This window comes from Vulpes lagopus, chromosome X (assembly GCF_018345385.1).
Source record: "Vulpes lagopus strain Blue_001 chromosome X, ASM1834538v1, whole genome shotgun sequence".
Lineage (NCBI taxonomy): Eukaryota > Metazoa > Chordata > Mammalia > Carnivora > Canidae > Vulpes > Vulpes lagopus.
In genome coordinates, this window is record NC_054848.1 from 12,735,979 (window position 1) to 12,748,421 (window position 12,443).

At 40.3% G+C, this 12,443-nt stretch overlaps 1 non-coding gene across 1 annotated transcript; it reads right to left on the reverse strand.

Annotated features, from left to right (window-relative positions):
* Positions 1 to 8,768: 8,768 nt before the first annotated feature.
* LOC121483641 lies at positions 8,769 to 8,871 on the reverse strand. The gene has a single exon (XR_005985770.1). It is a non-coding gene; the product is annotated as a U6 spliceosomal RNA (small nuclear RNA).
* Between the last annotated feature and the right edge of the window lie 3,572 nt (positions 8,872 to 12,443).

The following is a 12,443-nucleotide window of genomic DNA, read 5'->3' on the forward strand; positions in this document are numbered from 1 at the left end:
TCTGAGTATTATTATGAGGTAAAGGTGATTGTAGGTCATTCCTGAGGTCACCCCACGGTCCATCTGCACAAGTGCAAATTGGGGGTTTACCTCAAAAGGTCTAGGTGTTCCGGGCCTGTGGGAGGTCTTGTCAGGGCAGTCACCATCACCTGGGGGATGGTTTTAGGTTTTCATTTCCCTGAGTCAAGAGGAAAGCCAGAAAGAAGAGCTAAAGGGAAAATGTAAGACAAAGGTTAGCGAGTGCAAGCAGGTGGGCAGCAAAGGCCAGGTCCTGGCGTGTAGCTGGTGACATAATCACTGTGCCCTCTTCCCCCATCACCACCCTACGGCCCACCACACACAGGGAAAGTAAAACCACACTGCAATCCCACTACACACTGGCCTCTTCATTGTTTTAACTGGCTTCTTAGCTTTACACATAGATATGTAATGTGGTATCTCAAAAGTCAAAAATTCAGTGAAGTTCTTTAAAATCAGTAAGATAAAAAGAGATCTTCCTTGCTATTTCTAAATTATTAATATATAGCTACTGTGTCCCCAGAGCTAATCAACTTCTCAGCATCCCCTAAATAGTACCTTCCTAAGATATGAATAAATAGGTAGATAAAAAGAGAGAGGAATTAAACATATACCAATAGCAATGATTACTGTAGATTGTGGAATGAAGATCATTTTTTTCTTCTTTCTGCTTTTACATATTTTCTAAGTTGTCTGAAGTAACTTCATATTGTTTTTGTAAAAAGAGAAACCAAAAAAAAAAAGAGAGAGAGAGAGAGAAACCAGGTACAATTTTATTTTATTTTTTAAGATTTTATTTATTTATTTGACAGAAAGACATAGCAAAAGTGGGGACAGAGAGGGAGAAGCAGACTCCCCACTGAGCAGAGAGCCCAATGTGGGGCTTGATCCCAGGACCCTGGGATCAGGACCTGAACTGAAGGCAGATGCTAAACAGACTCAGCCACCCAGGCAACCCCAATTTTTTTTAAAAAATTCAGTTAGTACAGATCTCGGGGTGATAGAAATGGTCTGAAACTGGATAGTGATGACGGCTGCACAACTCTATAAATTTACTAAAAATAATTAAGTGTATACTTAAAATGGAAGACTTTTATGGTAGTTATTTACACCTCAATAAAGCTGTTAACCAAGAGAGAACTTCCTTGTGACTAAATTTAAAGGACAGGGATCCCATCCCAACCCCAGCATGTTGGGAGGAACTAACAAGGACAGGTCAGAGGAGAAAGTGACATGCACGATGAAAGAACAAAAGAAAGAGTGAAGGAGGGGAAGAAAGGAGGGGGAGGGAGAAAAGAGCTCAGAAAGTAAACAGGAGATGTCCTTCGAGGGCACAGCTAACGACAGCCAAACTATACAGCTCCGTCATTCCCATTCTGTGGGATATGCATGGTACATCAGCATGTTGGTAAATGAACTTTTCTTGGCCTTCCAAACAGCAGCAGAAGGCTGGTACTTTGAAGATGCTGATATAATTTGGAAATTGTACTACCAATTCTGTCAGGGTGCCCCACACATAGCAACTTTGGCATTCTGTCTTTGAAGGACAGATTGTATGCAACACGTAAAATGCTACCATGGTGTTGGTGTGCCACATGGACACAAACAGCTCAAAGTATCTGTTTTGCCTAAATTAGAGAAATACTATCTTTGTATAAGTTAACCTTTATAGAACATCTGTTGGATGCAATGAAATCTTCCTGCTTTGAAGGATATAGGAATTTATAATCAAGTAGAGCGCATATATTCTATTTGGAGGGAGCTACCACACTTTATGAAGGAAGTAATGTATGAGAGTAAGGCTAGGACTTTTGCAGAGAATTTAAATTTTTTTTTAATTTTTATTTATTTATGATAGTCACAGAGAGAGAGAGAAAGGCAGAGACACAGGCGGAGGAAGAAGCAGGCTCCATGCACCGGGAGCCTGATGTGGGATTCGATCCCGGGTCTCCAGGATCGCACCCTGGGCCAAAGGCAGGCGCCAAACTGCTGCGCCACCCAGGGATCCCTTGCAGAGAATTTAAAAAGAGGTAAGGGAGCACCTTCCAGCCTAGGAAATAGCATGCATAAAGGTACAGAGAATGGTAGATTTAGGGTGTGATTAGGAAATGGTGAATCTTTTGGCTTGACTACATACAGGATTGATAAACAAGTGATGGAAAATACACAATTAGGACCAGATGGTAGAAGACCCAGGGAGTTTAAGCCCTCTTGTATATGTAAAGTGGAGTCAGTAAAAATATTCAGAACAAAGATATGCCTCAAGATCCCAGTTTCTGTGAAGCGTAAGGTGATATGGTAATTTTAAAGTTATGTCCACAAAGTCTTTCACGTAAATTTTACATGTGGGAGAGAGAAATGATTTGTGGCCAGGGGGCAAATAGTGGTGGCTTTAAAGACACATCCACAAATTCTTTGATACTCCTCCTCTCAAGAGATGGAATGAAATTCTTCTCCCCTTGACTGGACTGAACTTAGTGACTCTCTTCTAATGAATTAAATATGGCAGAAATGATGGATATTACTTTCAAGGTTAGGCTATAAAAAGACTGCAACTTCCATCTGGGGAGAGCATTCAGTCTCATTCTCCTTTGGATCAATCTCTGTGGGAGAAGCCAGCTTCCACATGCTAAGTCAGTCTGGTGGAGAGGCCGAAATGGTGAAAAACAGCCTGCAAAAAATGCTGTGAGTGAGCCTGGAGGCAGATCTTTCCCTAGACAAGTCTCAGACGACTGCAGCCCTGAATAACACCTTGACCGCAGCCTCATGAGAGCTCCTGACCCAGAACCACTCAACTATACTGCTCCTGGGCTTCTAACCTATAGAAACTGTGAGTTTGTCACTTTAAGCTGTTAAGCTTTAGGGTAATTTGTGATGCAGAAATAGATAATACAATTGTCTTGGAGGGAAGACAGACTGGAGAAGGCAGAGATAAGTTAGAGTTGGCATTAGGCAAGGCAACAATGAAAATGTAAATCAGAACAGTAAGAACAGTGATGATGAATAAGGAACAAAGAATCTATGCCCAGAGCCTGATAGAAATTTAATTAACAGCTTTTATGTGCTGATTAAATTGAGTAGTACTGAGAGACAGAGATTTTATAAGGCTCTTTCCATGTCCTGTTGAGATGACCAAGGAGATGGTAATGTCATTAATGAAAAATGCAGTAAAGAAAAGGAAGCACATGAAGGGGGTACGGGAAGTAGACTGCGTGTTGCCATGTCTGTGTGTATTTTGGTTTCAAGTGTGTTGATGCTCATATACTAGGTGACATATACAGAGAAACCCAAAAAGCTATTGCAAAATCATACCCTGCACACTTACTTAGGGCACAGCTAATTCAGACTACAGATGGAGACTGAACATTAACAGAGATGGGACAAAATGATCCACACTCTGAGTAGTAATGCTCTAAAGTAGCTTCCAGACTTTCAATTCTGTTATTGTCTAAAAATAAAGGAAGGTTGTTCACAATATAATAAAGGTTCAGGGGTCCAGTGCTGAGATATTTGGAAGTCAAAAGACTGAGATGGGTGGAATTAAAGTATAGAAGAGGACACTTTGCCACTGGGATCATCAGGGCTAGAAAAATGCTTCCTATATGTATATCAACAGGGTTTTCTTTTAAAAATTTCTTTGCGTGTGATACAGGATATGAGGAAAATAAGAAAAGAAATGCTTTGGGACATCTAGTCCCACTACTAACAAGGTAATGGTATAAATAAATGATTTAACAAAAAAATAAAAAAAAACAGGACTCAGAGTAAATAAGTATGCATGACTTTCCTATGAAACCTGATAACACGAACAGTTTCCTATGGAAGTTTTACTTGCATGAAACTGTGCATTTATATATTAAATAGGATACATCTAGATGGCCAATTTATTCACTTAAATAAAATAGCCTGTGACACATTAAGCCAATATGTGAAAACACATCAAAGATTCAAAGTTAATATAGAGGACTCTAAGGAAAGAATTAAAAGCCTCAGGGAAAAATGTGCTGCCAAAACTGGAATGATAATGAGCTGAAACTTCAAATTTTATTCTTGCATTCGTTAATGCATTTGGGCAGAAATGTTGCTTAGAACAAATGTGTTTCAGGGCTTCTGATAGCCAAATGTCTTTTTCTCAGCCTCTACCCATCGCAAAATCACGAGTCCCTCATGTCTCCTTCTTTAGGTCATATAACCCCACAAGTTCACCTCTTCAGCTCAACTTTTATCTCTCTGCTTGCTCTGCAGTAGGAAGTAGTCATATCCACCCTGTAAATCTGCACATTAGACCATTTCTGCTTCAACAGCTGAGTTCCACAGTGTGCCAGATTCAGAGAACTAGATAATTATGGATATTCCCTACACTAAAAGCTACCAATTAATGGTCATTTTTAATAGGAAACAGGTGTGGATCTCAGCTAACTTAACTGTGCAAAAGAGCTCACATTTCTTTATTGTCTTTAAGTCAACCTAAATTGGACTCTGAGCCCCAGTTCCTCCTGGCTGGCAGGAAATCCAGTCTTAATCATTTGCACCCATCTTCCCTCCCTTCCCTCTGGGTTGTAAAATGTCCCAACCCCAAATCAATTATCAATCACTCATGTGCAGTGGTTACAGCTGAAAAGTCAGGGACGCCATAGTTACAATTACTTTCTACCTCCTGGGATGCATGCATTCATCAGTGAATAAGTGCCAGAGAAAACCCCCTTGTCCCCAGAGACTGCCTCAATGACAGTGGCATAATCTTGGTTGCTTTTTTTTTTTAAGATTTTATTTATTTGAGAGTGAGAAAAAGCAAGAGAGCACAAGAGGAAAGGAGGAGCAGGCTCCCACTGAGCACGGAGCCCGATATGGGACTCGATTCCAGGACCCTGGGATCATAATCTGAGCCGAAGGCAGAAGCTCAACTGACTGAGCCACCCAGGCACTCCGCCATAGTCTTGTTCTAATTCTTATGTTTAATCTCAGACCTTTACCTGCCCTGACTCCAGACTTCCACCTAGTAAAATATCCAAATTCCTAAGCCCTTATTCCCATCATGAGGAATGTAGACAACCCTAGTCTAGCACAAGACTGGAGGCAAGACTGGGTAAGTGTAAGGAACACTCTTACAAATCTATACAAATGCCCAGAAGTTCATAGTCAAAATGTAGGTAAGGTAAATTATTGAAAGCTACATCTGAAACTAATGATGTGAAGATCATGCAAGTGGCTTACTGATGTAGAGAGTGGACAAAGCCTGCTGGAATTTGATCCTGGCAGATGCTGCTTCAGATCCCCCCACCGTCACCTTCCATCCAGTCTTCAGACTCAGGTCAACCATTTCCCACCCTCATAGTCATCTGTACAAATTTTACTTAAGCCAGTGGTAGCCAAGACATGGTCCAGGAGCCTCTGAAGGCTCTTGCCTAGAAGTTAGGAACATGAGCTTGGGAGAAAGACTGCCAGAGACTGCACCCTTCCCTCATATGTTTACCTTGTACAAATTATTTAACACCTTGAGCCTCAGTTTCCTCACTTTTTTTTTTTTAGACACACAGAGAGAGAGGCAGAGACACAGGCAGAGGGAGAAGCAGGCTCCATGCAGGGAGCCCCATGTGGGACTCGATCCCAGGTCTCCAGGATCACACCCCAGGCTGCAGGCGGCGCCAAACCGCTGCGCCAATGGGGCTGCCTGGTTTCCTCACTTCTAAACTAGGGATATTACTAGCATCTACTTCACTGGGTGGCTGCGACGACTAAAGGAGACAATACAAGTAAAATGGTTGTTTCTGTGCTTTGCACATAAAAACTGATCAGAAAAACTCAACTCCTCAGAGATGAGAAAAGCACTACTGCAGAAATATAATCATTTATTCAGTTCTTAAAGAAGAAGAAAGAGTGACTCCAAAGACTTCATTCTTTCACTTAAATGAAAGGCTATTTGTTTACTGGCGACTTTGACAAGGTTAATAAAATCTGGTGTTCAAGGGCACCTGGGTGGCTTAGTCAGTTAAGCGTCCAACTCTTGATTTTGGCTCAGGTCGTGACCCTGGAGTTCCAGGATGGAGTCCCATATTGGGCTCCCTACATGGAGCCTGCTTCTCCCTCTGCCTGTGTCTCTTCCTGTCTCTCATGAATAAATAAATAAAATCTTTAAAAAAAAATCTGGTGTTCGTACCCTAATACTCATCCTTTACCCGACTTTTTAAAAAGATTTTATTTATTTATTCATGAGAGAGAGAGGCAGAGACACAGGCAGAGGGAGAAGCAGGCTCCATGCAGGGAGCCCGACGTGGGACTCGATCCCGAGACTCCAGGATCACGCCCTGGGCTGAAGGCAGCACTAAACCACTGAGCCACCTGAGCTTCCCCCCTTACCTGACTTTTGTGGCAACTTGAAACCTCTCCCATACAGGCTTTGTTCCCACCATAGGAACACAGCAAATCCCTCTGCACATGCTGATGACATGCTCCCAACTTTGAGGAAGGATACTTTGTTTTGGTATATTATCAGTGTCTCAAGGTTGGTGAGATTTTTTTATTGCTGTTGTTCTTGCTCTTGAGTTATAAATTACTATTTAGGTTCATCCACATCAGTTCAATTTGAAAAGAATTGTTTGGCTAACTCTGCAGTGGTTACTGAAATATTTTGCAGCCACAGTACTGGGGCCCATAATGTTCCAACAAATGGACATTTAAATGCATATCCACTGAATTTTTATGATTCCCTACCACCTGGTCTCTCTGTAGATACTGAAAGGAAATTGTAATTTGATAAGCCTGGCATGTTTGAGACCTGCTAATCTCCCCCCATCAACACTGAAGAACATGGATGTGATTTCCTACATCAAATATTTTTGCAGACTTTAAACTTGGAAATCCCATGCTATATAAATTAGAAAAGCCCAGGTAGGTCAAGACAGCAAGTGTACTAGGTGTACAAGGCCACTTGAATTCTTACTGAAACACAAAGGTCACAAATACCCACAATTACCTGGTGCTGAGCTGGGCCTAGAAGTCAAGGGTTATGGCTGTCAATCCAGGGCTCATTTGCATGTCCCACATCAAGGCATGAAGCTTAGATCTGAGTTGAAATGTGATGTCTTGCCAACATAAATAATTGTTCAGCTGATAGAAACTTCAGGGAGCAGACAATTCCATCCCCCCCTCCTCCAAAAAAAAAAAAAAAAAAACTTGGAAAGCTCAAATCCAAATCCATTCTACCATACAAATCAGCCAATTTCACAGTGTATGATAAGAAGCACTACTTTTCACTGCCTGTCTGAACTAGAACTCTGCAGCAGTACATTTTGTTTGGAGCAAATATCTTTTACTGAGCATTCACAGAATCATGATCTCATTTTCCAAAGTGTTATCTCTGAAAACATAATCAGCTGCAAGAAATTTATCTCTTTACATAAATTAATTTTGCAGACAATTTTTCATGCATACCTCCCCTCTCTTGAAGGCTAACACTAAATGAGACACACTTATGCTTACAACTACAATTTATCTTGGTTAGTGGGCATTTTGGCTCTCTGGGACAGAATTTTAATCTTCTGTAGGAGCAAAGCAACTTGGGAGGGAGGAGGTATGTCAAACTGTCAACAAAGAAAAGAAATGAAAAGAACCAAAGAAACCAATTTAAACTAATTCAAGGACAAAGGGACTATAAGAAGCACCGGAGGGAGGAAGTTGCCATCTGCAGGAAATGTTTTGGGCTCCACCTCTGTGGTCAACTCTATATAGTCCTTGACCTATAATCCCCTTACCCTCCTATTTATCAATTTCTTTGTTCGTTGTTCTAATTGATATCTCCCTACAGAAATTAGGAATTTCACCAAAAAACCAATTTTACTAGGAAGATCTTGAAACCAGGTTGTAAATCCAGAAATGTTCCCCGCCAACTGGAAAATAACTGCTACCCTAAGTCTGCTGAGTCCTCCCTTCCACACTGACTGAACCACCCTAGGTCTGGAGAGCCCCAGATGGGGGTTGCCTGGGCACCTGGTACCCAGTGGCCTTCCAGTCAGCCCACCACAACTCCCATGTACCTGTGCCCAACTTTGTGTGTCCTCCCAGACAGAGAAGGCCCAGTCCTCGGCTGGGAAGATGCCACTCCATTTGGCAGCGTTGGCACCCAGTGGACAAATGCACTTTGCCTATCTGGTCCCTGAGGCTGTGGCCCATCATCATAGGCTCATAATCCCTTGGAGTTGCCCCTGCGTGGCCACCTCATAAAACTGCAAGGTACCAAAAAGGTTATTTGATCATTTGAACACCACCTCAGTTCGAAACTATGCTCAGTATTGTATTTTCTCCAAGATGTTTCTTTTTTATTAAATATAACAAGATTTCTGTCTGTTTTCCTCAAGAAAACACACATCCTCATTCCCTCATCTCAACATGAAAAGTCCACATGAACTTTCTGAAATGGCTGATTTCACAGAAACATCTGAAATTGCTTCCAATTCCCCTGAAGTTCTTCTTTATACCTGCATTTCAAATAAGATGAACCTGGGCATGTGCCCTCATCAAAAAGAGAAAAAACGCATATTACAATTTTGGTTGTCAATTATACAATAAAGCTGAAATAAATAAATACACACACACACACTCACAGTGAGAGAAAAAAAAAGATGTATGAGCAATTTGGTTTTCTGAGTTCTCTTATTCCTCTTCTCCCCCACTCATGCTGCACTGACTGCAATGCCATGAAGAAAAAGTCCATTTCATTATATGTATTATTAGAGCTAAGTAAGACTGGCATGAACAATAAGCCATCAAGTATTTGCGTGTCATCCTTGCACAGGGGCCATGCTAATCTTCTCTGTGTCATTCCAATTTTACTATATGTGCTGCCGAAGCAAGCCCAAGCCATCAAATATTTGATTAGGACCACGTTAGTTTTATTAAAGATACTGTGCCACACAGATTTAAGTAATTATGTGTTTATGTGATCTGTGATCCTTTCGCCTCTCTCCATAATTCTCTCTGGTTGGGTATTATTGGCTATTGTAGACTATGGCTAAATATTATAATCTTTCCCCATCCTATTTTCCCTTAAACTGTCTGATTTTTAATGTCTGATTCATAGAATGTAAAGTATTTTAAGAACATGTTATATTATGGCAGAAATACCATTATTTGGGTTTAATTCTAGCCTGTTATTTTGTGCTTTCTATTCTATGCTATTTCTACACTTTCTTCAATTGTAATATTTGCCTGAAGAATAAAACAAAACTTATTTACACTGGGTTTGGTCAACACAATATTTCTCTGCATTTAAAATAGCTTTGCATGTAAAATATAGACTGGATTTCAAAGATTTAATATAAGAAAAATGTAAAACATCTTATTAATATTTTGTGTTCATTAAAAGTTGAAATAACCACTTGGACATATCAAGTTAAATAAGGGAAAGTCAAGAGTAGATACTGGGTTGTACATTTAGTCAAGTATATGAGAAACAGGCAATCTGAAAAATTTATTAAGCTATCACATTTATCTGGTACAACTATAACTCGAGTTCTTCTAGTTATTTTAACTCTATATATAATGTATAAAAATCAGCTTTTTGGAGGTACCTGGATGACTCAGTTGGTGGAGCTTGCAGCCCTTGATGTCATGGTTTTGAGTGTGAGCCCCATGTTGGGTATAGCAATTACTTAAAAGTAAAATCTTAAATGGGGTGCCTGAGTGGCTCAGGTCATGATCTCAGGGTTGTGGGATCAAGCCCAGCATTCAGGCTCCTTGCTCAGCTGGGAGTCTGCTTAAGATTCTTTCCCTCCCTCTCTCTCTAAAATAAATAAAATCTAAAAATAAACAAAATCTTTTTAAAATGTAGCTTTTTAACACTCAAATATTAATGTAACTATGTTTAACAAATAACACAAACTTCATTGCTGAGCACTTTTTATATAGTACAACTGCCAAACTACTGTTTCTCCTGAATAATAAGTTTGCCGTGACTTCTATTTGTTCCTCATCTACAATTAACAGGCCAAACAATAGCTCAGAAATGGAGTACCTTGTTGTAAACATTGACCATACATTTATTAAGTTCCTGGCATTGTATTCATGCATATGGTATAGAGATCAGGAAAACTAAATAGCCTCTGCCTCCAAGAAGACAGATAGGTAATAATAACATAAGGAGAAATATCAATCGCTCAAAGAAAACACCAACCCTTTTTATACAATGAGCTACAATTTTGCTGCAATATTATTCCTACCCATATACATATAAAGGGTATTGAATTACTGAATTTGGGGAACATTTCTACTGCCTTCGCATAAGATTTGAAGTTTCATGGTTTCAGAGAACAGTGACAGACTCAAATGATATTCAAACACTTAGGATTCTTTTTCCTTCTCTAAAAATATCAAGAATACTTTTTAATAGCTACCATCTGTCGGCCAATATTATGTGACAGGTATAATGCTAAAGATGCGTTGCTTCACACAATTCTATGCTTATTTTTCCCTTTACACAGTAAGGAAAGAGAATGTGAAAGGTTAATTAATTTGTCCAATCACTGTGGTGCTTTAGGTTTGTCTGAGTAACTATTCTGCTATGTGTGTGTGTGCCTTCTCCCTATTTAGACATCTGATACAAATGCCAAAAGGAACAAAGGTTGAAATTTGACCTTGATTGGGACACCAGAAAAAAAGATTCAAGCCTTGTTCTCAAAATGAAGATTTCCTTGCAAATAAAAACTCTCACTCAAAAAAAAAAAAAACAAAAAAAAACCCTCTCACTCACATAACAAATATTCATTTTGTGCCAGACCTTCTTCTAGGAGCTGATTATTAAATTAAAATTAAAATGGATGCAGGGATGCCTGCGTGGCTCAGCAGTTGAGCATCTGCCTTTGGCTCAGGTCGTGATCCCAGGGTCCGGATTGAGTCCCGCATCAGGCTCCTTGCAGGGGGCCTGTTTCTCCCTCTGCCTGTGTCTCTGCCTGTCTGTGTCTCTCATGAATAAATAAAACCTTAAAAAAAAAAAAAAAAGAAGAAGAAGAAATGGATGCTACTCATTGGGTAACTTACCACTATATTAAAGAGAACAAAAATGAGGAGAAAATGTTATTTAGAATATTCTCCTTAAGTATAGCAGGTAACTCAGCTTCAATCTAAATTTTGTTCACCACAGATATCAGGTTAACTTAGGGGCTTAGACAGCGGAATAGAAAATCCTTGACCATTTATGGAAACATACTTTTCAAAGAAACTCATTCTAAGGGAAGAGAATCACAAGGAATAATTTGGACACCAGAAGAGTGGACAAGATCAAAGAAAGAGACAGGTCTTCAGATCGTCTGGATTGATGATAGAGCCTCAGAATCTGGGGCCTGAAGCAAAAAAGCCAACAAAATTCTTAGGAACTGAACCACCAGGTGTCAACTGCGGCAGTTCCATTCATGGGCAACAGAACCCACTACCCATGGTTCTTGCAGCAAAAGGGACCCTGTGCTTTGCAAGCAGACATCAGTGCCTTCAGCGTGTGCCTTGCACACCTTCAGGACAAACATTAGCTCTGGCCTCATCTCTGGAAACCACCAAGAGAGAACTAGCTGCCATCTTGGGCATTAGCAGTTTATTTATTTATTTTGGGGGGGGGGGCATTAGCAGTTTAAACAGATTTTCCTATTAAAGGTCTGGAGCAGGGGAGGACATAAACATGGATCCACATGGGGTGCCTGACTGGCTCAGTCAGTAGAGCATGTAACTCCTGATCTCAGGGTCGTGAGTTCAAGCCCCATGTTGGGCACAGAAATTATATATATAAATAACTAACATGGGTGCCACAGGGCAACCAATGGAATTACTTTTTGGAATCTTCATGAGACTTCTTTGAGACTACCAAGACCATCTGGAAGGAATCTGAAAGACCAGAGTGCTGGAGGTGGAAGGAGAGCCTGGGACCACAAATGTGTGTGCATTTTCTGCAAATTTGTATTACGTAGATTTGTAATGTTGCAGTGTGAAAAGATTAATGAGGACTAACTTTATGTATGAAATCTGAATAATTCATCCATGATTTTAAGAATCTCATCATTCCAGGGCACGTGGGTGGCTCAGTGGTTGAGCGTCTGCCTTTGGCTCAGGTAGTGATCTCAGGGTTCTGGGATCAAGTCCTGCATCAGGCTCCCCATAGGGAGCCTGCTTCTCCCTCTGCCTATGTCTCTGCCTCTCTCTCTCTGTGGCTCTCATGAATAAATAACATCTTTTTTTTTTTATAATAACATCTTTAAAAAAAAAACCAATCTCATCATGCCAAAGCTGCAGGACCAAGTAAATTTCATATTGAGTTGATCCTATTTGCACATGGCACAACCCCATTAGCTATTAAACAGAAATAATGTTCCTATTTGAATATTCATCTGGATTACATGGGTTTTGAATTATACAAGGTGTATGAATTTTGTCACTGTTGCTTTGAC